The 26,172-nt window shown below is 34.6% G+C and overlaps 1 non-coding gene across 1 annotated transcript; it reads left to right on the top strand.

Annotated features, from left to right (window-relative positions):
* The first annotated feature begins 3,735 nt into the window (after positions 1-3,735).
* Positions 3,736-3,842, top strand: LOC141716453 (small nucleolar RNA R71). Its single transcript, XR_012573163.1, has one exon. It is a non-coding gene; the product is annotated as a small nucleolar RNA R71 (small nucleolar RNA).
* The last annotated feature ends 22,330 nt before the right edge of the window (positions 3,843-26,172 follow it).

Raw genomic sequence — 26,172 nt, forward strand, 5'->3', positions numbered from 1 at the left:
AAAAGTGATGCACATCCTTAAACAATATAGGCCAAAAGAATCCAGCTTGAAGGACCCGAGCTGCTGTCTTCTCTCCACCATAGTGGCCTCCATAAACAGTCGAATGACAGTCTCGCAAAATCCCCCCTGTTTCGCTATACGGAATACATCTCCTGATGATTTGGTCAGCTCCTTGCCTAAACAAATATGGTTCATCCCACATGTACCACTTCACCTCATGAAGAAACTTCTTTCTTTGAGCGTACGACAAGTCCGGAGGCATGATATTACCCACAAGGTAGTTCACAATGTGTGCAAACCACGGTTCTTCCTCTTGCACTCCAAACAGCTAATCATCAAGAAAAGACTCATTTATCAATGTCTTATCTTGTGAAGTTGCACTTGGATCTTCTAAACGTGAGAGATGATCAACATCTTGATTCTCAGTACCTTTTCTGTCCTTGATCTCTAATTCAAACTCCTGAAGCAAAAGAACCCATCTAATCAATCTAGGCTTTGAGTCCTTCTTCGAGACGAGATATCGAATTGCAGCGTGATCAGTGAAAACTGTCACCTTCATCCCAAGCAAATAAGATCGAAACTTCTTAAAACCGAAGACGATAGCCAAAAGTTCTTTCTCAGTAGTAGTATAATTCAGTTGAGCACCATTGAGGGTCTTACTAGCATAGTAGACCACATGAAATATGTTGTTATTTCTTTGCCCAAAAACTGCTCCAACTGCATAGTCACTTGTATCGCACATCATCTCAAAAGGTTCATTCCAATCAGGTGCAGTTATGACAGGTGCCATGATTAAACTCTTCTTCAAGAACTCAAAAGCAACTAGGCACTCATCATCAAAATTTAACGGGATATCCTTCTCCAGAAGATTGCACAAAGGTTTAGAATTTTTTGAAAAGTCCTTGATGAACCGCCTATAGAAACCCGCATGACCAAGAAAGCTGCGAACTCCCTTAATAGAAATTGGTGGAGGAAGATTTTCAATGACCCCCACCTTGGCCTTGTCCACCTCAAGACCCTTAATAGAGACCTTGTGATCAAGAATAATGCCCCGTCGCACCATAAAGTAACATTTCTCCCAGTTGAGAACCAAATTGGTCTCAACACACCTTTTAAGAACGTCGCCAAGATTTTGGAAGCACTCATCAAATGAATCACCAAACATAGAGAAATCATCCATGAACACTCCCACATTTTGACCAATTATATCAGAGAAGATAACCATCATGCATCCCTGAATTGTGGCCGGTCCTCCACACAAACCAAAAGAAACTCTTCTAAAGGCGAAAGTACCAAATTGACAAGTGAAAGTAGTCTTTTCCTGATCTTCCGGTGTAACATAAATCTGAATATAGCCCGAGTAGCCATCCAGAAGACAGTAGTACTCATGCTCAACCGATCTGTCAAGCATCTGATCAATAAATGACAGAGGGAAGTGATCCTTTCTCGTGGCCTTGTTCAGATTCCTGTAATCCATGCAAACTCTCCACCCCGTGACTGTTCGTGTAGGAATGAGCTCAATCTTCTTATTAGCAACAACGGTGATACCTCCTTTCTTTGGTACACACTGAACTGAACTCACCCAAGAACTGTCAGAATTGAAATAGATGATCTCTATATCCAGCCATTTGAGAATTTCCTTCTTCACAACTTCTTTCATGATCGAATTGAGCCTTCTTTGTTGCTCAAAAGTAGGCTTGCTGCCTTCCTCTAGCAGAATTTTATGCATACAATAGGAAGGGCTGATTCTCTTAATATATGCTATCGTCCATCCAATTGCCGATTTGAATTCTCTCAGAATTCTTAAAAGTTTTTCCTCATCACTACCTGAAAGGTCAGATGCAATAATAACAGGAAAAGTAGATGCATCACCTAAAAAACATATCTTAAGTGTTCAGGTAATGGTTTAAGCTCAAGTGTAGGAGCTTCCTTAATAGATGGCTTGAGGCGCTTGGGAGATTTGTTCAGCTCCTCAATTCCAAGAGATTCAAAAGCTATATTCATCTTCCTCTTCCAGGGAGAAGCATTCAGATATTTCAATTGCTCATCACTTTCATCATCTTCACTATCCGAATTCCCCAATAAGTCCTTTTCTAAGGCATCAGACCTTAACAATTGATCAAGTTCTGAAGTAACCACAGAATTGACCAACTCCACTTTTAAGCACTCCTCATTTTTCGTAGGGAATTTTATGGGATTGAACATATTAAAAGTTACATCCTGATCCAGCATTGCATGGTGAGCTCACCCTACTGCACATCTATTACAGTTCGGCCAGTAGCCAAGAACGGTCTTCCAAAGATTATGGGAATCTTCTTATCCTCCTCGAAATCAAGAATTACAAAATCAACAGGAAATATGAGTTTATCCACCTTGACAAAAAAATCCTTAACAATACCTCGTGGATATGTAATAGAACGATCAGCCAGCTGCAGAGTCATATAAGTAGGTTTTGGATCAGGTAAGTCCAACTTCTTAAAGATTGACAAAGGCATCAGATTGATGCTAGCTCCGAAGTCACATAAGCATTTGTCAAATGACACTTTTCCAATGGTGCAAGGAATAGTGAAGCTTCCAGGATCTTTAAGCTTCGGAGGCAACTTCTGTTGCAGCACAACACCACATTCCTCCGTGAGAGCCACTGTCTCTAAGTCATCTAGCTTTACTTTCTGAGAAAGTATACCTTTCATAAACTTTGCATAACTAGGCATTTGTTCAAGAGTTTCAGCAAAAGGTATGTTTATGTGAAGTTTCTTGAACACCTCCAAAAACTTTTCAAACTTCTTATCCGGCCTTTTCTTCTGCAGCCTCTTAGGAAAGGGAGGTGGAGGATAGATATGTTTCTCCCCTGTATTACCCTCAGGAGGAGTGTGTTCAACAGTAGTCTTCCTTGGTTCCACTTCAGCTTCCTTCTGCACTTCTTCCTCAGCTATAGCTTCTTCATCCGAAACTTGAGAGTGTTCGGGAATTGCAACCTTCCCAGACCTTAATGTAATTGCCTTTACCTGCTCCTTAGCTTCCCTCTTTCCTGGTAAATCAGTGTCACTAGGAAGTGTACCAGGTTGACAATTTAACAAGGCATTGAAAATTTGTCCAATTTGATTTTCCAAGGTCTTGATAGAAACCGCTTGGCTCTTGCACATGAGCCTCAACTATTCCAATTCAGATTTTTCATTAGACTGTTGCAACTGGAGTTGTTTCCTTGGTGCATATTACGGTTGCTGAAAACCAGGAGGGTTGTATTGCTTTGCTGGATACTGCTGATAAAGTTGTTGAACCGCATTCTGAGTGTTGCTCCAGCTAAAGTTAGGATGATTACGGTTCTTAGGATGATATGTGGCTCGTACAGGTTGCTATGACCTCTGAAAGTTGCTCATGAACTGAGCTGATTCACTAGAAATGGCACACTGATCAGTCTCATGGGCACCAACACAAATTTCACAGACACTAGTGATCTGATTAACTCCACAATTAGACAGAGAATCCACCTTCATCGTCAAAGCCTTAAGTTGAGCAGCTATAACAGTAGCTGCATCCAACTCCAGAACTCCTGCTACCTTGCCCTGAGATAGTCTCTGAGTAGGATTATGGTATTCATTAGAAACCATCAGTTCAATCAATTCATAAGCTTCATCGTAGCTTTTAGCCCACAAGGCTCCTCCTGATGCTGCATCAAGCATGGGTCTAGAAGTAGCACCCAAACCAGTAAAAAAGTTAATGATCATCCAGTCAGGAATCTCATGATGAGGACACTTCCTAAGCATCTCCTTATATCGATCCCAAGCCTCACATAAAGATTCTCAACATTGCTGAGCAAATTGAGTAAGTGCATTTCTGATTGCAGCAGTCTTCGCCATATGAAAGAATTTAGTTAAGAACTTTTGAGCAATATCCTCCCATTTGGTGATAGACCCTAGTGGTAGAGAATGTAACCAACACTTAGCTTTATCGCGAAGAGAGAATGGGAAAAGCCTCAACTTAATAGCATCTTTAGAAACTCCATTGAACTTGAAAGTGTCACAGATCTCGATGAAATCTCTGATATGCATGTTGGGGTCTTCTTTCGGAGAACCCCCAAACTGAACTGAGTTCTGTATCATCTAAATCGTGCTCGACTTGATCTCAAAGGTATTAGCCGAGATGGATGGTCGAACAATGCTAGACTGAATATCATTGATCTTCAGTTGAGTGTAGTCCATCAAAGCCTTTGGATTTGCTTCTGGTTCTCCCATTGCAACAAGAACCTCTTCTTCTTTCTCAACTAAGATCTCTTCTTCAACTTTCTCCTCTACTGCAACTTCTTCCTCTGCTTGATCCAGTATTCTCTTACGAGACCGAGAATGCGTATGTATACACGCTCGCTAAATTACCTAAAACACGTTAAGGAAATAAGTAAGTAACAATGTCTGAGTCACTGAACTTTAACGACCAATGATGACAAACACATAAACTTAAAAATTAACACTGTAGTCCCCGGTAGCGGCACCAAAAACTTGTTAAGGCTAGAACACGTGCTAATATTCACGCAAGTATACGCGATCACAAGTAATATAGAATTAATTCTAGTTCGTTCCCACAGGGACTAGTTTAGGTTAATTTCAATCAATGTATTTATGCAACACTAGTATAATTATTATCCAATGCTAAGACGAATAACAATTTGAGGTTGTTTAACTAAGATTAAATAAGAGTTATACTAAAGAACACAAACTAGAAGATTAAAGAGAGCTGAATAATAAATGACACAAATATGTGATTCTAACTTCATTAAATACTTCATTCAATAGCCTTTTCATTCTTAACCTTAGCATGTAATGGTGATGATACTAATCAGATGACATGAAACTGATAAATACCAACTTTTATTGTACGAATACCATACTACCAGACATCCACAAAAGAGATAGAAGCTGAATATACACCAAATATATTGAGACCCTATATGTCTATAGAATTTGACAACATAACGATTTAATGCACAAGTTATCTATCGTGATTACATAGGGCAAGTAAGATGGTTAAAATTACCTACGAATCATGCATATCACATACATGAACCTATGCTAGCATGTCAAGTTCTCAACCCTTAAATTCACTTTCACTTCATTAAAGATTAACACACTATCTTATAAGTTTACGACGCTTATAAGACGAATAAGTACAACCAATACTAGGTTATCATACAATCACCACACATTAGGACATCAAAATGTAGCTAAAGAAATCCATAAATAAATCCGTTAGAACCCTACGATAACGATTAGCCCATAATCGGACTCATCATCAATGTGCATTCCGATGAAAGTATGGTATAATAAACGTAGTCTTTATACTGAATAAATAAACCAAGTACGAAACAAAAGTATAGGTTCACGAATAAGAAAACTAGCATCCAAAGTTACAACTTAAAATAAAGAATCACAAGATTAAACTAGATCTTCTTCGTCTTTGTTGAATTGTGCTCTACGGTCTTCTTACGCCTTCTCCTTAAGCTCTGGTACGTCTTCTTATGAAAAACAATCATAAGGTATGTTTATATAGCAGCCCATGCAGAGTATAAGTCCAATAGATCAAAATTCCAGAAGAAATAGGATTTAATTTTCTCGACCTGGCGCGGCCGCGCACTTAACCAGCGCGCGCGCTGACATTCTGCCATCCTGGCGCGGGCGCACGCTATCACAGCGCGGGCGCGCCGTCTCTCTGGAGAAATTTCTGACTTCTTTCTTTTCTTGCTGATTTGAGTTGGTCTTTTCACGAACTTTTATTCTAGACACCATCCCAACACCAAATTAGCATCCAAACAATGCCAATGTACATGTATTCCTGATAAATGCCTGAAATGCAAAAACACTACAAAAACATGTTAAAACACTAACAACTTGAGTACAAAACATCAATCCAAAGCTTTAAGGAGCGTTATAAAGTATCATAAATGCCACTCAACAATATGTATATATGTATGTATATATGTATATATATACATATGTATATGGACAATGTTAAATTGACGACAAATAAGAATATATGAGTATGTATCTGTCATCTATGTATGTATGTATGTGTTTATGTGTGTGTATATGTATGCATATATGTATGTATGTAGGCATGTATTAATTTATATATATGATTATATTATTGTATGTATATATGTATATATGCATGTATGTATTAATGTATATATACACATATTAATTATAAAACAATTAATAATTTTTAATAAATGAATGATGAGGTGAAGTAAATATTACATAGATATTAATGTAGGGGTATAATCATCTTATTAATTAAATTTCTCATCAAATCCCCATGTTGTTGTATTATATATAATAGATGAGTATGTATCGATGTATGTATGTGTGTATATGTGTATATATATGTGTGTGTATGTGTGTGGATGTACATATACATGTATGCATATATATATATATATATGTATATATATGTATGTATGTATATATGTATGTATTGTTAGTATTTGTGCCCTAGAGATAACACTATGATGTTTTAGTTTAAGACATTAGGATTATTAATGTTTATGTTCTATCGATTATTCCCTTTATAATTTATTAATTCTTAATTTTACTGTGATATAAATGTTAGATTAATAAATGTCCTTGGAATATGATATGTAATTCTATATCTCTAAGTACGTGACTTAGAAATGAGATTATGAGAAAAGTATCAATATTCCTCAAGGTCCCTGGTCGAGTATTATTATTAAGGGACAATAATACTGTATTAAGACTGGTGTGTTTGTTGACTGATGATCACATCTCATTGATCATAGGTATGATGATACTAAAGTCAAAAACACAGGCATATGTATATGTACATGGTGCTGGACAGACCCAATGTGAGATTCTACATGTCTGTTGTGTCATAAGTAATTCTCACAGTGATAATGATATAATGGTCCTTACACCTGAAGTCATTATATTTCTATATGAGAATTAATATACATTAAATCCATTAAAAGTTATCCTTGACCGGGTAATGATAAAAGTGGACATTGCGTATATTATGAATCGTATGAGAAATATGAATGATCTAGATGGGATTTAACCCTCCTATTTTAGAAGTGATATTATTGGCCTCTTGTGTGAGCTAGACTATGAAATGCGTGGCCACGCTCAAATATTGATTTGATATGATAGTCTACTCATTGATCAAGGAAACTTGGATTAAACTATGATGAGGATGACACATTACATGCCTCTAGTTTAATCTATAATATTTGGTTAAATGGATTATATTACATTGTACTTATTCATAAAAGGTTTAATTGATCACCGATTCAATTATTATTACTTGGGTAGCAATGATGTATTACTAGATGCCGCTCATTGTTTATGATTTTAAATTAGATTTAAAATTCGTTGCCAACGTAATAATAACCTATAGGGTCACACACTAAGAATGCTTGAAGGATTATTTAATTTAAATTGGATTTAAATTATATTAGAGTAATTCGAATTATTTATGATATTAATTAAGTATGACTTAATTAATTAGATAAATATTGATATTCGAATTTACTAATATTAATTATGAAATTTAATTGTTAAATAATTAAGTGAGACTTAATTATAATATAAATAGGAATTTCGAATTAATAATAACTCCTAATTAGTTAAGAGTTATAATTAGTTTTTCTACTCTCTAAATAATATCTCTTGTGTGGCTGATTTTTCAGCGTGCAAGACTTTTACTAAAACCCTAGCCACTAAGAGAGAAGATGGAGAGAGCAAGAAGAAACGGGTTTGTGCTAGTACACATCCAATCCTTGAGTTCAAGCATTTGTGTGGATACCGATAAAGCGTAGATCGTGAGAGCGAGATGCGTGGTGATTGAACAAACTTTGGATCTCCATTAGTCAACCAATTGGTAAAGCTTCTTAAGGTAAACAATCTGATCTATGAATTAAATATATGTTTTTCGCATGGATCCTGCGGTGGGTTTCGAAAATTCTGATTTTTTACGTTTTTAATTACTGTTTCCGTTGCGTTTATGTGCTCGAAACCCATCATGTATGTATGTATATATATATATGTATATATGTATGTATATATATATGTATGTGTGTATGTATGTGTGTATATATGTATGTATGCATGTGTGTATGTATGTATGTATGTATGTATGTATGTATGTATGTATGTATATATGTATGTATGTATGTATGTGTGTGTGTGTGTATATTTGTGTGTATGTATGTATGTATGTATGCATGTGTGTATATGCATGCATATATTAATGTATATATGCACATATTAATTATAAAACAATTAATAGTTCTTAATAAATGAATGATTATGTGAAATAAATATTATATAGATATTAATTGAGGGATTTAATTATTGTATTAATTAAATTGCTCATTAAACCCCCTGTTGTTGTATTATATATATAATAGATAGATTGGTGTGTCTAGAACAACAACCAAATTAATTAGCCTACACAGTCAATGAACGAAAAAAGGGATACCCATAGGTTATAAAAACTGACCTACCTGACCCTACCCAACAAAAAAAATTCTTAACTAAAATTTAGGATTAAATTTTTTTAAAACCTAATTAAATAAGTTGGGTAAGGTTTCTACTATTTTTTACACCAACCTAGTCGGACGACATGAATTGTCCACTTGTAAGGATGTATGGTACAAAATTGTGTCTGACATGCACATACAACCATCTATTAATGATTTTAGAATTTAGAGTACTGAAGGAATAAGTTGCTTCTCGAGGACCATTATACTAGCCTATGTTTTTTTTTGAATTTCCAGGTAGCTTATTCTAGCCGACCCAAACTGATACAACCCGATTGAAATTTTAACCGATCCAATCCGATGAAATTTAAACCAAATTTTAATTGGGTTAAGAATTACTAAAACCGATTTAAATGGGCCGGGCAGGGTTGTGCGTGTAACCCGACCAAACCGACCCGCGACACTCCTAGAACGAAATTTATTACCAAGACAGGCTAAAATAATGACCATGAACACTATTTTTTTACAGCAAACAGATGTGAAATAATGCAATTAAGAACAAAAAAAAATTTAAATGAATTTAAATGCACATCAGTATAAGTCGATGTGTTATGGCTTCATGATGTTGCTCTAGAGAGTATGGAGCTTGACGTATTAGTGTCAGCCACGTCAACATCATAATATAGTCTACTCTTCGACACTATATTATCTTTAAAAAGTATTAGATTAAGTTTTAGATCTTTTCTAATGAAATTCATAATAAGTTACGGGAATTCAGTTGTCTTGTTCTATTAGATTGAAACAATATATATCATTTTTATATTTCTTAAATTTAACGTAATTAATAAAATTATTAAAAGGCTTTTTCTGTGAAATTATTAATGTACCTTGATTATGTTTGCCTGCAAATTTGTTGCACTGGTTCCCATCATCCTTCTTTCGGCACGATTCATTAAGATAAAGTTGTTTGCTTCGATGGAAACTTCGACTAAGATCATTATTCTGTATCTATTTTTGATATCAAAGTAAACATGATTTACAGTTCAGATTAAGATATGCATAATTATTGATACTTTAAGTAGGAAGATTAAAATAATAGTTTGTGAAACTTTTATATTAACATCTTCCCAACAACAGAAATATGACTTTTGCAAGTACCACAATAAAGAGAAGACTGGTTCTTCTCTATTTCCGTTTCACAACTTCACAATATTTGATGCCACCAACTATTATTTTTCTCAACACTAATCAATTTTACTTCACAGAATACATGCCTTTGTAAAAGGTAGAATTAAACAACAAACTTGGCAAATTTCCTTATCCAAAAAAATTTAAATAACATAAGAATTTGTTTGATTTTAATTTGCAAGTACTTTTATGTAATATCATTCATTAGCTCACTCAGTTCCTTCAATGTCATTGTCGTTATAACATGAAGTACTATTTGCTCTATCATTGTCGGATCCACAGTTTCACCATGTATAGAGCCTTCGTCAATAAACGCGTTAGGAAATAAATTAATCACATTCCTTTAACGTTGATCAAGAATAACAAAGAGATATTATGTAAATGTCACGTGAAAATGAAAAAAATGTTGATGTGTTTAATTTCTTACCGCTGCTTTATAGCAATTACAGAGTCAAAATAAAGGTCAAGATAGACCTTGGAAGACGGAAGCGTGCTTAGTTGAACTGAGTCTGTAAAAAGAAAAATTCAACATTCGATTACATTAACTACTGCTAGTAAATACATAACATATAATGTCATATATTAATATTTTTTATAGTTCTTTAAATGACTTTTTATATTTGCCGTACTCGTAAAAATTTTGGGCTTCGTACTTGTCACAATGACAATTATGGGCTTCTTGCTCTTTACATTTAGTATCATTAGTTGAACAACGAGATCTCCCTAAACTGTAACTCTGCTAGAATTCCTACAAAATTGAAAATATGATAAATGATACATGTATAATATACTTTTTGAATGAAATTTTAACATCTCTTATTCTATAAGTTTATTAAATTTTTACAAATTCGATAATGGAATTCGTTAATACTCCTTCCATCGGTGATTCAGAATTTCAAAATCATCCTGTCTCCATATCCTATTTTGATATGATACAATTCTTCATAGCGCTCAACGACTTCAATGATATCTAATAAGCATACACATTTTCAACTATATATGAAGACATTTTATTATTAATACTATATTCACGTTAAATAAATGTAATATAACCTGTTGAAAACTCAGGAAAATATAGATTAACTTACGAACTTGCTAGAGTGAATAGATGTCCCAAATCAACAAACTCGAATTTGTGAATTGAGATATGGAATCATCCACTTCTAATTTTTCAACATATGTTGCGTATGAAAAATTTATTAGAATGGTTGATGAGATATGCCTTAAAGAACCGGTTGTATTCTTATTATAAAAGTTGGAAATTATACAAATTCCACCCTCAAGCAGTTTTACTCTTTTCAATATAGTATTTCAGTTGTACACATAAATGAAAGTTTATACATGAGAGTTCCACCATTGAAATTGCATACAAATATGCGTATAAGTATAAAAATCGACCAACAAAAATGTGGGAAATTAAATGTCCACCAAATTGCAAAATTCTTTAAGCATGGTTAAAGAAGCACATAATATGATTTTTTTTAATTATAAATTAATATAAACTTACTTCTTCGACATTCCAAAAAAAAATCTTTAATTTATATATAAAAACCTTGATAGCTCTATATAGCATAGGCTACAAAAAGAATTGTTAACTACTTCCTTTGATTTATATATTGAACGATGCACTTTTAAAGGCATCAGTTGTATTTAACTTAACAACAAAAGCTTCAAGGATGCCGTCAGATCTGAAGTTTAGAAATAATAGCCTTGTATCAACATGTCCGGGTAAGCTGAAATAAAGAGTGAATGGCTTGGGTGAACATTGTTGTTGTACTTTTATATCAATAAACCGATCATATCTAATCTTTTTTCACCCGTGGTTGTCACTCCTCGAATGAGAACCTTACCATCGCGTTCAATCTCACAGCTAAAGTGCTATGCTACAAACAAATATTCAGCACCTTACAAAAGTGCTTTTGTAAGCAAAAAAGTTAGTGTAAACGTATAGTTTACAAATATAAAGGACCGTATCAAGGAACACACTGTAATTAAAGAACATATTTTAGCTACATAAGAGAGTAACATATATAAAAAATTCAATTTTTAGTATTCTAATTCTATTTGGTGGTTTCTTGTGATATTTGTTCACGTGTTTTGCTGCTATATAGTTATAGATTGGGTCATTAGGAGTGTGTAGGCATCTTTTTATGATTATTGGTTAAAGTTTTTGATTCGCCAAAAAATTTGTGCCGCCCATGTGTTCTTGATTTTTCTGGCATAGTTTTTGATTGTTTACCTGTTTAATTAGTGTTATAAGTTTCGTATGAGGTTATGCTTCCGTTCATGTTAAGTTTAGTAAGCTTTCAGTTTGTTAGTGTTTCAGGTTTCCATGGAGCTGTCGGCGACCTTTACTTTTTTGGTCACTTTCCTCTTAGAATCATTTTATTTCAGAATTGTCTAATTTTCCCTCTCAAAATCTAATTATGTTGGAAGAAATTAACAGAAGTACACAAGTTGTAAAAAATGTTATAAGTACAAACACATATAGTGAGAGTTTTTAAAGTTCAGTATCTCAAGTGGCCTGACACACATAGTACAGGTACACAAAGTGCACTTTACTTTAAAGTTTTTAGGCGTAACATTATTATTTCAAAGTAGACAGTACAAATCAAAGAATACAATTTTTTAATAACTAATTATTGATGAATACCTAAAGAATACAATACAGAACTTGAATAAATTTTATTAATACTTCATAATAAACCAAAATAAACTTAAATGCTGTAATCTGCTTGTTTTTTTGGGAAAATGGAAAATGTCTAAAAATTAAAGAGAAAAGTGGCCGTAACAACTAAACTGAGGGAATAAATGTATTACTGAAAAGTAATTTATAAAATTTCCTCATCTTTGACCATTCATCATAAGAAATCCTTGTCACGGAGCCGGGGTACCAATGTAACCAATATTCAAAAATTTTAAAAAGTCAATATATTTAAATTTTAGTAAACACCTGTTTGAAATTGAATTGAGTTGTCATCATTATGTTAAGTTGACTACATTAAGTAAAATTAAGAGAGAAATTTAGCTTTGTCTCATGAAGTGAACATATGGATGCTGGATATTAATGTAGTTTTTGATTAACAGAATATTAGAAATTGCACATGTGCGTGATAAAATTTGTTAGGTCACACACACACTGTAGAAGGGGGTTGAATACAGTGTCTAGTATAATCAAATCGAATTAAGAACACAAGTATGAAACACAGAATAATATTATTAATGAAACAGTATTACAATGGAACCGTTCTCTCTCAGTGATGAACAAATATCACGAGAGCTGCTAGGATTACAATGAATAATATTCTCGATTATGATAACACTTATAGTGTAAACCCTATGCTGTGTTTATATAGACACACAGTTACATGATAAACTTCTAATTGATATCGAACATAAGTCTGTATCCTAAAATATATCAACTAGTTATCTTTTCTTCCAAGTATTCTATTCTTCATAGAATTCTTCTCCATGCATATCACTTCTTGTGTTTGTCTTATTCTTCTTTCCTTCAATCAGTCGTCTTCCTCATCTGAATGTCTTCTTAAGTCCTGATATTATCTCCTGATAAATATCTTCTGATATCTTAAGTTCTGATAACTTAAGTTCTGATATCTTAAGTTCTGACTTCAGTATAACAAATGATTTCCAGTTAAGTCCTGATTTGTCCTGTTAGTTAAGACCTGAAAACTAAACACAAATCATTATTATACATGACATCACAAATATATCTAACAATCTCCCCAACTTGTAAATTAGCATAATATACAAGTTTAATAGATATTTGATGATGTCAAAAACATTAAGTACAAATGCATATGAGAATTTGACTAAGTAACTACAACTCACAGTCTTTATAGCTTTTACCATCCTTAAAGTCTGATATCAGCTTTAACCTGTATAACCTTCAGAATTTAACAGTTGCAGTCCTTAATTTGGCTTCAGTGTGTAATCTCTCTAATGTCAGGAGTTGTTCTGAGATAGTTCCTTAACAAACTTCTCTTAGCATATTCAAGTTCATTCTTCATCCTCCTTTTTGCATCTTTAAGTTCAACTGTATCTTCACCTATTTGAAAGATAGCAGCCCTGAGATCATTTATTTTTTCTTTCCTTATATCCTGATCTAGTCTGATGACATAGGCTTTATTAGACTCTAGATTGAATTCAAGTCCTTTAATACCAAGAAATGTAGTGATGATTTTGGTGGTATTAGGCTTCATCTCAACTATATCACCATTGTAAGCTCTGTACTTAGGATAATATGGCCTGTCAGACTTTACAGAGTAAAGTTTCTTTTGCCTTTGAATATCAGATTTTAAGTAACTGGCAACACCATCTGTTTACCTGTTTTTCACTTGAAGTAGAAATATCACATGTTGCAATTCTTTAAAGTACTTCAAATGAGTAACATTCTTTCTAATCTGGAATACCCTCCCATCTGTGGCGCCCTCCAAACCCGGGTCAGAAGTTTGGGGTCCACACACACACATCTTATTTATAACCTGCTTATAACAATAATAAAGATAATAATAATATGCAGTGACCCTACTTACCAACTACCACGGACCGCAACAGTTTAAAGTATGTACACAAGCCAAACACACACTTATATTACAAACCGTTCAAATCCCAACTATCCAAACTCAGAACTGAGTATTAAACATTATTACAAACTTTTACAAACTTAAATTACTCCAAAAGGTGCCTACTAGCTTAACTCGATCAACCTAAATCCCTAGCTCTCGCGCTGGACTGGGGATCCTCGTTACCAACATGTTCCTTCTTAACTGGAAAGGAACATAAACAACATCGCACAAATGAGCTAACTAGCTCAGCAAGTCACAATGACAAAACTGAGAATAATGATCATTAAGTGAAAAGGGTTATGATATCAAGTGAACAATGAATTATGATTTAGAATTGGATATTATATTTTCATTTTAAAAACCAAGGTTAGGCTGCTGATCAGTCACGCACTAACCCCGAGCAAAGTACACAGCACTGCTCTAACTACTGGATCCAAGGCACACATTGGCCTAACTTGACCATTTATATGGTCTGACCACGAATTTGGTCCATAATTTTATAAAAACAATCCAATTCCAACATAATAACAGAATAAACAATGTAAAGCAATAAACAGAATCATAAACAACACTTGATGTTCGATAATGAAATGGTTTCAATCTTCATAAGGATCAATATGGCATTTTAAAAGCTTGGCTGTTAGGTAATAAAAGAATTGGATAACAAAGGAATCAACGTTTCAAGGTTTCAAGGATTTGGTCTTTCAAAGCATAAGATACAATGGTTTGAATATGTAAGTAATATGGTTCAGTGTTTGGTATTTAGTTTGTATGTATTTATGGAGTAGTATCATATTTTTGAGGTTCGTATTTGGGTATACAACAATCAATGGTTTAGAAAGAATTAGGTTTATGGCTCAAGATCAATATCTGGAATCAGGATTTAGGGCTCAGTGCTTCAGAGCACTTGCAATATAAAACAGGATTATCAATCAACTACAGTATATCTCGAGAAAGTTCAGAACACTTTCCTGGTACTAGCTTGCTATACAACACTAACTTCTAATCACAACCGTCTACTCCTCGACTATCTGTTTCCCTTCCCTACGCCTTGCCTCTTCTGCTCATATATCATAAGCATCTATCAATACTCTGCTTATACGATTCTATTCGACATACACTTCTATCTACCCTTCGTTTCACCCAAATCCGATTAATGGATTGAAAGTTATGCTATAAACAAGTAAACACCGAACATATAGACCGATAGTTAATCAACAAGTCACACATATAGCATATAACACACCAAACAATCAATGATATATCATTTATAAAGGAGTCTCAGGTCATAAACAGGCTTACGGGTATTTAAAATAATTTTTGAAATATTTTTCGAAATTAAAACGGGTCGTTGGATCAATTTCAGAGTAATAAACAGGGTTCGGTTGGCCAAATCTAACTTCAAAAATTTTTTATAATAATTATCGAGCCTTGAAAACAATTTAAAATAATATTTTAAAGCTCGAAACTATTTTTCAGAATTTGTAAATTATTTTTTAAATAATTAAATCTAATTAAATAATTAATTAAAATCAATTAATAATTAAATCAATTAATCAATTAATATTCAAATTAATTGACCAATTAATCAATTAAATATTAACTGAAATTAATTAACTAATTAATTCAGATTTATTTTTAAATTAAAAACAAATTTTGGAATTAAAATAATAATTATTGGAATTTTTGGAAATTAAAAACAATTTTTAAAATGATTTTTATAAAAGAAATCCTATTTTTGAAAATTAATAAAACAGAAATACTATTTTTACAAGTTTTGTAAACAGAAATCTTATTTTTAAAACTTATAAAAATACAGGGACTAAACTGTAAGGTTGATCAAACTACAGGGGTCAAACTGTAGTTTGACCACCTTCTTCACCATGTCGCCATTGCCGGCGACACCGAGCTCGCCGGAAACGTGACAGAGGCCTCGAGTGGCCGTGAAACACTCCAGAATTCAAGAATAAACCATATGCAATTCAATTATGTAAACATAATCTGCAAACACATCCGAAATCGATCGAAACGATCGAAAAAAAACTCCCCGCCGGCGAGTTTATATAAAAACCGTCGAAACTTCAAACGAAAACTCCGTTCGATCCAGGAATCGTCTGATAACGTTCTATATATGAATATATTGCAAATTTCAAGGGGAACAAAACCCACCCCTTTAGAACATCTGATAATCCTTAAATAAGAAACCCCCAATTTTAATCAAGAACATTCAAACGAATATAAACCTTAATTATACAATTCGAGAATCAAACCCTAATTTGAACATGTTATTGAACTCCAAATCGATCGTATGACATGCCAAAATGATCAGGAAGAAAAGATCTACAACATGCAAGCATCAAATCATCCAAACAATAACTCGGACAAAAATTCACACTTTTAATTCTTAATAATTCGAATATAAAATAGTTTATAGGAAAATAACCTTTAATTCTGGGTTGAGATTGATGGCTGAATCAGATAGGAAATTTTTCAGGCTTCGATTCGAGTATATGTACGCCTTAATCCGATATCGGTAACGCCTCCGAATTTGTGTTTGATTACGAAGAATAGTTTATAATTATAGTATTTTCTCTGTAAAAACTCTGTAAATACTGTTTGCAGATGATTTCTGGTACGAAATAAAATACGGTAAGGGCTATTTATAATTACGGAAAATTAGTATCCTGTTGGATCTTTCCAGATATAAAATGGTACGTTTATTTGTAAAAACTGATCCAAACGGTACCGGTTTTCGGGATAAATATCCAAATCAGTACAATTTGTACTGCGGTCTTGGTCTCAGCGCCTGGTTACACGTATTACGAGGTTATAATTGTGATAGTTTAATAAAAAGATCCCGTTTATCGAAAATACGAGTTTTATTGATTTGCCGAAATGAATAATGTATCAAAAATGTTGCGCCGGAACCCGCGCAGGACAAACCGTACGCCGGATCGAAAAAGTCGAAGCATGGAAAATGCTCAGAATATTGCAGTTAGGTTAGGAAGGAGTTCTCGGAAGAGTTTCGGGTTATAAAAACGTAAAAACGGATGACGTCGGTTGGTTCCTGATTGTATAAAATAGTATTTAAATACTTAAAAAAAAGATTTTATAAAATCCATATATTTCTTATAAAATCATAAATCAACATAAAAATAATCAAGAAGATATGACAATTATCTATATTTTATTTTGGACATATAAAAATTAAAATACTCATTTAATATTATTTTCAAACATCCAAACACATTCAACACTTAACAAATAATTCACAGAAATGATACTGAACACATATGTAACAGTTATTTATTAACTGAATAATTACACGATATATCCCAGATATTACACCATCTGTCATGAAATACAGCATGATATCTTCTTTCAGTACAGAGTGGAAAACCATTTGTACAGACTCTAGTTGATTCAGTCTTTCAGGAGTTGTTCCTACTCCTGGTTCACTCAAGAAAGTTGGATTAGAGGTAGTATTATTTACTCTCTTTTCTTTAGAACTACCCAATCCTAATTTGTCTCTAGCTTCCTTTCCTCGAATAACTCTTGTTTCAAAACCACTTGATGTAGTCTTCAAAAGTTGAGTAGATTGTAGAGCTTTAGTAAACCCAGGTAGTAGAATTTTTGAAGGTTTAACATGAGCAATGTCAGAGGTTTCCTTTCCTTTATCTTCTGATATCAAGCCAACTTGAGCTCTGTCAGAGGTTGCTTGCTTCATTGTAATATCAGAATTTACTAAGTCCTGATCTTGAACAACATGAGCTCTGTCAGAGGCTGTTTGAATATTCTTCTTCTTCAAAATCAGACTAGTATCTTCATCAGATTTTGCTTCCAGATCCATGATTGGCATATATACCTTTACAAGTTCATCAACTTTAACTTTGCCCTTGGATCTAGGATCAACTTCCACCTATGATTTGAATTTGGATTCAGATTTGATTGCCTCAGAGTGTGTCTTCTCTTTAATCACAATGCCCTTAGGCTTAGGTGGTTTCTTTGCAATAACTTGAGCTTTAAACTTTGACTTGACATTTTCTGCTTTAAGTCTGGCTTCTTCTTTCTTCAGAATTTCAAAGTCCATTCCTGGATTGTATTTGAGAAATAGTCTTTTTGAAATTTCTTCATCCAACTTCTGTAACTTGGGGTCTTGATAGTAGACTGATGTTTCCTTCCCCTTAAGCTTTAGTGTCTGCATAAACTTCTGTGATTCTTGACTTTCACCCTGTATCAGAACATCAGGCTTAGTCAGAACTTGCTTATCAGAACTTATTCTTCTATCAGCATCTGAACTTGATTTCTGTGTAGAAGTTCCTGCTTTCCTGAATGAAGAGCCTTTGCCTTGACCATGACCTCTACCCCTTTCAGAGTTTCCCTGATCATCATTTCCATCATCCTTTTTCTTCAGTGCTAAATCAGATTTGCATTTGGATTTAATCACTTTCTCCCCCTTTTTGGCATCATCAGGTAATAGGAGAGAGATAAGTAATTCCACTGAAGATTGGATTTCATTTAGTTGAACTTGTTGAGAAGCTTGATTCTTCAGTACTTCAGCAATCTAAGCTTGCTGTTTCTCCTGAGCTTTCTCAATATACCCAATGCGGTCAAAGGCTGGTTTAAAAAACCTGTTCTTTTCCAATTTGACATTCATGTCTTGCTGAATCAGAGTTTCTTGAATTTTGTTCACCTTGGCTTGAGTTATTGAGTGTTGACCTTGAAGGTACCTTGTACTCAATGCAATAACTCTAAGCTGTGCTTTGAAATCATCATTCAGTAGCATCTCATCAGCTTTAGCCAGGTGCTTAGCAAGAATTTTTTCAGTAGGAACAAAATCAACTTTGTTCCACTCCTTGATCCATTCTTGTCCTCTTGGAGTTTCACTCCAAGGTACTGGTGCATCCCCTCTCACAAACTTTTTAATCAAATCAGCTTTATTAACTGCTGGTAGAGGTGCATGTCCTGAAGGACCAGCTGCATCAGCATTTTCATTTATAGCAGTTTCACCAGTAGTGTCAACATTTGCAGCATCAGAACTTACAGAGCCTACAAAATTAGCTTCCTCTGATAAAATGATAGTGTGTGAGGCTATAGAGGTTTCAAAATCATCCTCTAAGTTCTGATCAACATCCAAAAACCTAATATCTGAACTTCATCATCTAGATTCAGAAGAGGTGTTGTTGGAATATCTACATTGAGATTAGCATCTAAAATTGGTGTTGTTGGTGGAGTATGTTGAGGAATGGTTGGAGCTTCTAAGTACAGAACCTCAAGCACAACCAAGTTGTGAATATCTATTTCAGCACTTGTACCTGGGTCTTCAGCATGTACTTGTTCAATAATAAGAGACATAAGAGGTGTAGGCACTCTGTCTTGAGCAGTGTCTTCAGCTTGAATTGGTGACAGTGGTGGTGTAGATTCAGCGGCTTCAGCAAATTTTGGTTGTGTAGATGGAAGGGATTCAATCACAATTGGCTCCTTTGAGATCAGAGATTCCTGATCCCCTTCCTTAGCTGCTGCTTCCACATCCTCTGAATCTGACTCAACTGTGTCCCTGTTAGCTCTTTGTTTCTTCCATCTCTTCAAGGGTGGAGAGACTTTGGGAGCTTTGTCATCAGAATTTATCTTTCTAAGCCTTTTGAGTGGCCTAGAACTCCCAGTTTCCTGAACTTTCTGAGAAGAGACCTTCTCAGCTACTTTTGCAACAGGTTTTGATGGTTGAACCTGTACCTCCTCATCATCAGACTCATTTCTTAAAATTATCTTCCTTCTTTTCTGTTGTGTCTGAGGTACAGTCTTTGTCCTCTTTGCTCTAGAAGAAGAAGGCTTCACTGTAGATGCTGATGGTTGAGTGGTATGTGCTGATGTTTGTGGTTGCTGTGGTTGAGTGATGGTTGGTTCTGGTGGCTGTTGTGTGTTGGTGGGTTGGACATCAGGATATAGCAATGAATAGGTAGCAGCATCAGCATTTACCAGAGCTTGCTTTACTGATAAATGGATTTATAAAGGTCTCAAAACTCCCTTCTTGTTGTCAGCAGTGAAAAGATCAGTAAAAGCTCTCTTTTCTAATCTAAAAGGTTCTATGAGTTCACCTGCTAGTTTTGGTTCATCTTCTGTACAGTAATTGTAAATTAACTGACAGAACCTAGCAAAGTTAACTACATTCCTGTCCTCTTTCATTCTATCTCCTATAAAACATAAAACAGTCTTTGCATAATCAAAATGAGACTGGTTTAGGAGTGCATACCCAATTTGTTGTGTCAGAAAAGGAATGGCATCAAAATTTGAGCATTTGTTGGCAAACGTCTTCGTGATGCAATCGAAGAAGAAGCTCCATTCCTTTCGAATATATGGGCGTTTGAGTTGACCCAACTTAGCCAAACTCCGTTCATACCCAAGATTAGCCATCATTTGTTGTAGCAAGGGCTCTTCCACAGCAGAACTGAATTGACAGGATTCAGGTAGGTGTAGAGCTTTACGAACTGCTCCTGGAGTAACAACATACTCAACCTCATTTTTTGTAAATACGATGCTTGGAGTCCCATGCTTACCACCATCATCATAATGTCCAGTACGCCAGAATGTCAGAACTTGAGTTCCAGATATACTGGATGGCTGTGTCAATGCGAACCCAATTTCACTATGAGATAAGAAATCCTGAATAAAATGAAATTCCGAAGGAGCTTCACTCTTAGTTAGAATGGCAGCATAGTTGTTGGGGACGAACTTTGCTCCATCAAAGATTATATCCTTGGGTGCCATTGAAAACGAGAGAGAATTTAGAATGCCTGAAAAGTGTTTGATAAAATGTCTGTATAGTAAACCGTCAGAAAATATGAGAGAATAAGAAAAAGAGAGATAGTGAATAGAATAGAAATGTAAATAAAAGATTTGAAAATATTTTATCTCTTTTACTTAGACACCCTACGTGACAACAATTATGGAGAAGTGGAACAGACGTTACGCCTTTCAGGCATGCAGCAGTTAAAACAAAAGTTAATGGGTACGAGAAATAAGTAATGATTACTATGCACATTCAGTTTTTCCAAAAAAAACTGTTCCCACGAAACAAATGATTATGACTTCTTTATCTCACGTAATCCAATATTCTGATAAAATATAACCATTCAAGTATTGACTTAAAAATAAATCAAGTAAATAAATACTGCCACGTAAGCATCAGAACTTGATTATTATCAGAATTTAAAAGTCATCGGAATATGGCTTCTTTACTCAAAAAATGAATGTTTATTTCTTTAATTCTTCACACAAATACTGATATGGTTTCAACAGAACTTAATCATCAGAACTTCTATCAAAACTTATCCTCAGAATTTATGCAACTGACACTTAAACTGTTCATCTAAAACAACATTGATCACCATAGTAATTTTCATCATTCATATGGAGTGTAAGTGTGTGCTTTAATCTAAATATCAGACAAAGAGTAAAGTCTGATTCACTTCAGTACATCTTAGAAATAAGGCATAACTAAGAACTTTGCTCAATATCTGTCATTAGTCTGAAGTCTACTATAGAATGAGTTCATGCATGAGTCCACCTCAACTTTTTTGTGCTCATTTTATGCATATTTTGAAATTCCTTTTTATAGTGGCTTCTCAGTGTAAGTGAGTCACGAATGCTTACCAGAATTTATGCTGTTATCAGAGTATTTCTCCAGTAATCAGAGAATGTGAAAAGTCACCAAGAAAATTTTATTTTGCTTTTCTAATGCATATTACTTAATACCAGCAATGCACTTGGGTCTTCCCTTTCACATATATTTTTCTCTAGATCTCAAAGGAGTACCTGATTTTTATTTCTTTTTCTTTTCTTATTCTTTTGATAAGTGAGGCTTATCAGCACTTAGTACATCCATAAGATTTACAAACATCAGAACTTAACAGATAAGAAGCACCATTCTAGTTTTTGACTTAGTAATAAGATACACAAAGTAAACCTAACTAAGCTCAACATCAGAATTTGCTTGTGTCAAAAGATTTCCACATAAATAATTACTTCAAACATGGGATATTTAGTATATTAGAAATTACTAGGTCAGTATCTAGCACATTTATCCTCATTGGATTGAATAGTCAGAGAAACATTCATATCACTATCAGAGTTTAGAAATTCGCATCAGACAACAATCAGCACTTAGGTAAATTTCAATTTAAGCACAGATTACATAAAGAGAGTAATATCTGTAAATACTGATCATAAAGTATAATGTATCAGATCATAAATTAAACAGATTTAGAGAAAGAACCTGAAACCATTCCAAGTTCATTTACCAATCTTGTAAAAGTAGCTTCACATAGTGGTTTTGTGAAGATATCTGCTAGTTGTTGATCTGTTGGAACAAAATGCAATTCCACTGTACCTTCCATCACATGTTCCCTTATGAAATGGTACCTTATGCTGATGTGCTTTGTCATTAAGTGTTGAACTGGATTACCTGTCATAACAATAGCACTTTGATTATCACAGTAAATAGGAATTTTAGAAAATTCTAATCCATAATCCAGTAACTGATTCTTCATCCAAAGAATCTGTGCACAACAGCTTCCTGCAGTAATGTACTCCGCTTCTACAGTTGATGTGGAAATTGACTTTTGTTTCTTGCTAAACCAAGAAACCAATCTGCCTCCAAGAAATTGGTAGCTTCCACTTGTGCTTTTCCTGTCAATTTTGCACCCTGCAAAATCTGCATCTGAGTAACCTATTAGCTTAAAGTCTGATTCCCTAGGATACCACAATCCCAGATCAGCTGTACCCTTAAGGTACTCGAAAATTCTTTTCACAGCTGTTAAGTGAGGTTCTCTTGGATCTGCTTGAAATCTTGCACAAAAATAGGTAGCATACATGATATCAGGTCTACTTGCAGTTAGATAGAGTAGTGAGTCAATCATACCTCTGTAATCAGTAATATCTACTGATATACCAGTATCCTTATCCAATTTTGTTATAGTGGACATAGGAGTGGATGCACTTGAACAGTCTTGCATTCCAAATTTCTTCAACAAATTTCTGGTGTACTTAGATTGACAAATAAAAGTTCCTTCTTCATTCTGCTTGACTTGAAGGCCCAGAAAATAGCTAAGTTCTCCCATCGTACTCATTTGATATCTTGACTGCATTAGCTTGGCAAACCTTTTACAAAGTCTGTCATTTGTAGAACCAAAAATGATATCATCAACATATATCTGCACCAAAAGTAAGTCCTTTCCATGGTTGAGATAAAATAAAGGTTTGTCAATAGTCCCTCTGTTAAATCCACTTTCCAGAAGAAACTGAGCTAATGTCTCATACCATGCTCTTGGAGCTTGCTTAAGGCCATAAAGTGCTTTATCAAGTCTGTAGATATGATGAGGAAATTTTAAATCTATAAAACCTGGAGGTTGTTCAACATATACTTCTTCTTCCAATTCTCCAATAAGAAAAGCAACTTTTACATCCATTTGAAAGACTATAAAATTTTTGTGAGCAACATAAGCCAAAAATATCCTTATGGCTTCCAGTCTAGCAACTGGTGCAAATGTTTCATCATAATCAATTCCCTCCGGTTGAGAATATCTTTTGCAACCAGCCTTGCTTTATTCCTTGTAATTATGCCATCACTATCAGTTTTGTTTCTGAACACCCATTTTGTACCAACAACAAATCTGTTCTTTGGTCTTGGCACTAGGGTCCAGACTTTATTTCTTTCAAATTCATTCAACTCTTCTTGCATTGCTTGCACCCAATCAGCATCTTGAAGAGCTTCTTCCACTTTCTTTGGTTCAGCCTGAGAAAGAAAAGAATGATAGAGACATTCATTTGATGTTGCTGTTCTAGTTCTAATACCTGCTTTAGGATCTCCAATAATCAAGTCAGGTGTATATGCTTTAGTCCACTTCCTTGCAGATGGAAGATTATCTTTAGAACTGGATGCTCCCCCATGATCCATGTTGTCTCCATCAACATTATTTGATGCTCCCCATGAAATCATGCTCTTTGAGTTGGATTCTTCAGAATTTGGGTTTCCAGAATTATCAGAACTTGGCCCATCAGAACTGGATGAATCAGAATTTGAGTTTCCAGAATTATCAGAACTTGGCCCATCAGAACTTGATGAATCAGAACTTGAAGAGCCTGTTCTAGGTTCTGATGCTTTTTGAGATGTGGTTGGATCTTCAATATACTCCCCATGCACAGGTGCATTTTCCTTTGGCGTAGTCACCACAGTTTCAATAACATCAGAGTTTAACCCATCAGAGTTTGCAGTATCAGGATTTAGACTATCAGAATTTATAGAATCAGAATTTAAAGCTTCATTCTCAAATCTCAGCTGATCATGATCATTGATATCTTCAAGTCCAGTAATCTTCTTATCATCAAAAGAGACATTGATAGATTCCATGACAACCCTTGTTCTTAAATTGTAGACTCTGAAGGCTTTTGTGGAAAGTGGATATCCAACAAAAATTCCTTGATCAGCTTTTAGATCAAATTTAGATAGCTTTTCCAGGATGAGTCTTAAGAAAAAAACACTTGCATCCAAATATATGAAAGTACTTCAGATTTGGCTTCTTTTTCTTCACCATCTCATATGGTGTCTTTCCATGCTTATTGATAAGTGTTGCATTCTGAGTAAAATAAGCAGTCTGCACAACTTCAGCCCAAAAGTAGGTTGGTAACTTTGCTTCATCAAGCATAGTTCATGCAGTTTCAATAAGAGTTCTATTCTTTCTTTCAACAACTCCATTTTGCTGTGGAGTTCCAGTAGCAGAAAATTCCTGCTTTATTCCATGGTCTTTGCAGAACTCTTCCATAATCATATTCTTGAACTCAGTGCCATTATCACTTCTTATAATTTTCACAGAGTCTTTGACCAACTTATCTAGTTGTTTGACATGATCAATCAAGTTAGATGCAGTTTCACTTTTTGTGTGCAAGAAATACACCCATGTGTATCTGGTAAACTCATCTACTATGACCATAGCATATTTCTTCTTTGCAATAGACATGACATTCACTGGACCAAATAGATCAACATGTGATAGGTGATAAGGCTCAAGAATTGAAGATTCAGTCTTGCTCTTGAATGAAGATTTTCTTTGTTTTGCCTTTTGACATGAATCACAAAGGCCATCAGGAGCAAATACTGATTTTGGCAGTCCTCTCACAAGATCTTTCTTGACTAGTTCATTTATATTATTGAAATTTAAATGAGAGAGTTTCTTGTGCCAATCCCAGCTTTCTTCAATTGATGCTCTACTTAACAGACAGATTGCAGAACCATCAGAACTTGTTGAAAGCATGGCTTCATAAATGTTACCATGCCTGTATCCCTTTAGAACAACTTTGCCTGTAGATTTGCTTATAACTTCACAGTGTTCTTCAAAGAAATCCACATGATAACCTCTGTCACCGATTTGACTAACACTCAGCAGATTGTGTTTAAGTCCTGAGACTAGAGCTACTTTTTCAATGATGACATTCCCAAGATTGATATTACCATATCCCAGAGTTTTTCCCATGTTGCCATTTCCATAAGAAACACCCGGGCCAGCTTTCTCCACAAAGTCTGATAGCAGGGCTTTATTTCCAATCATATGTCCTGAACATCCACTGTCCAAAACTAGGATGTTTTTCCTGTTGCCCTTTAACTCAGCAGCTTCAGAACTGCTATCAGCATTTGCCATCAGGGCATAGTTCACCTCATTCTCAGAATCTGAAGTGTTTGTCCAGCTTTTCTTCTTTGTGACAAGTGCCTTGCCTTTGTCACCTTTTCCTTTCTTGCAATCAGGAGATATGTGGCCTTTCTCACCATAATTGTAGCATTTAACATTTAAGTAATCTCCTCTGTCAGACTTTCCAATTTTGCCTTCAGATTTTCTGAATCCCTTCTTATCAGAACTTCCACTT

The sequence above is a fragment of the Apium graveolens genome, chromosome 3 (assembly GCF_009905375.1).
Source record: "Apium graveolens cultivar Ventura chromosome 3, ASM990537v1, whole genome shotgun sequence".
Lineage (NCBI taxonomy): Eukaryota > Viridiplantae > Streptophyta > Magnoliopsida > Apiales > Apiaceae > Apium > Apium graveolens.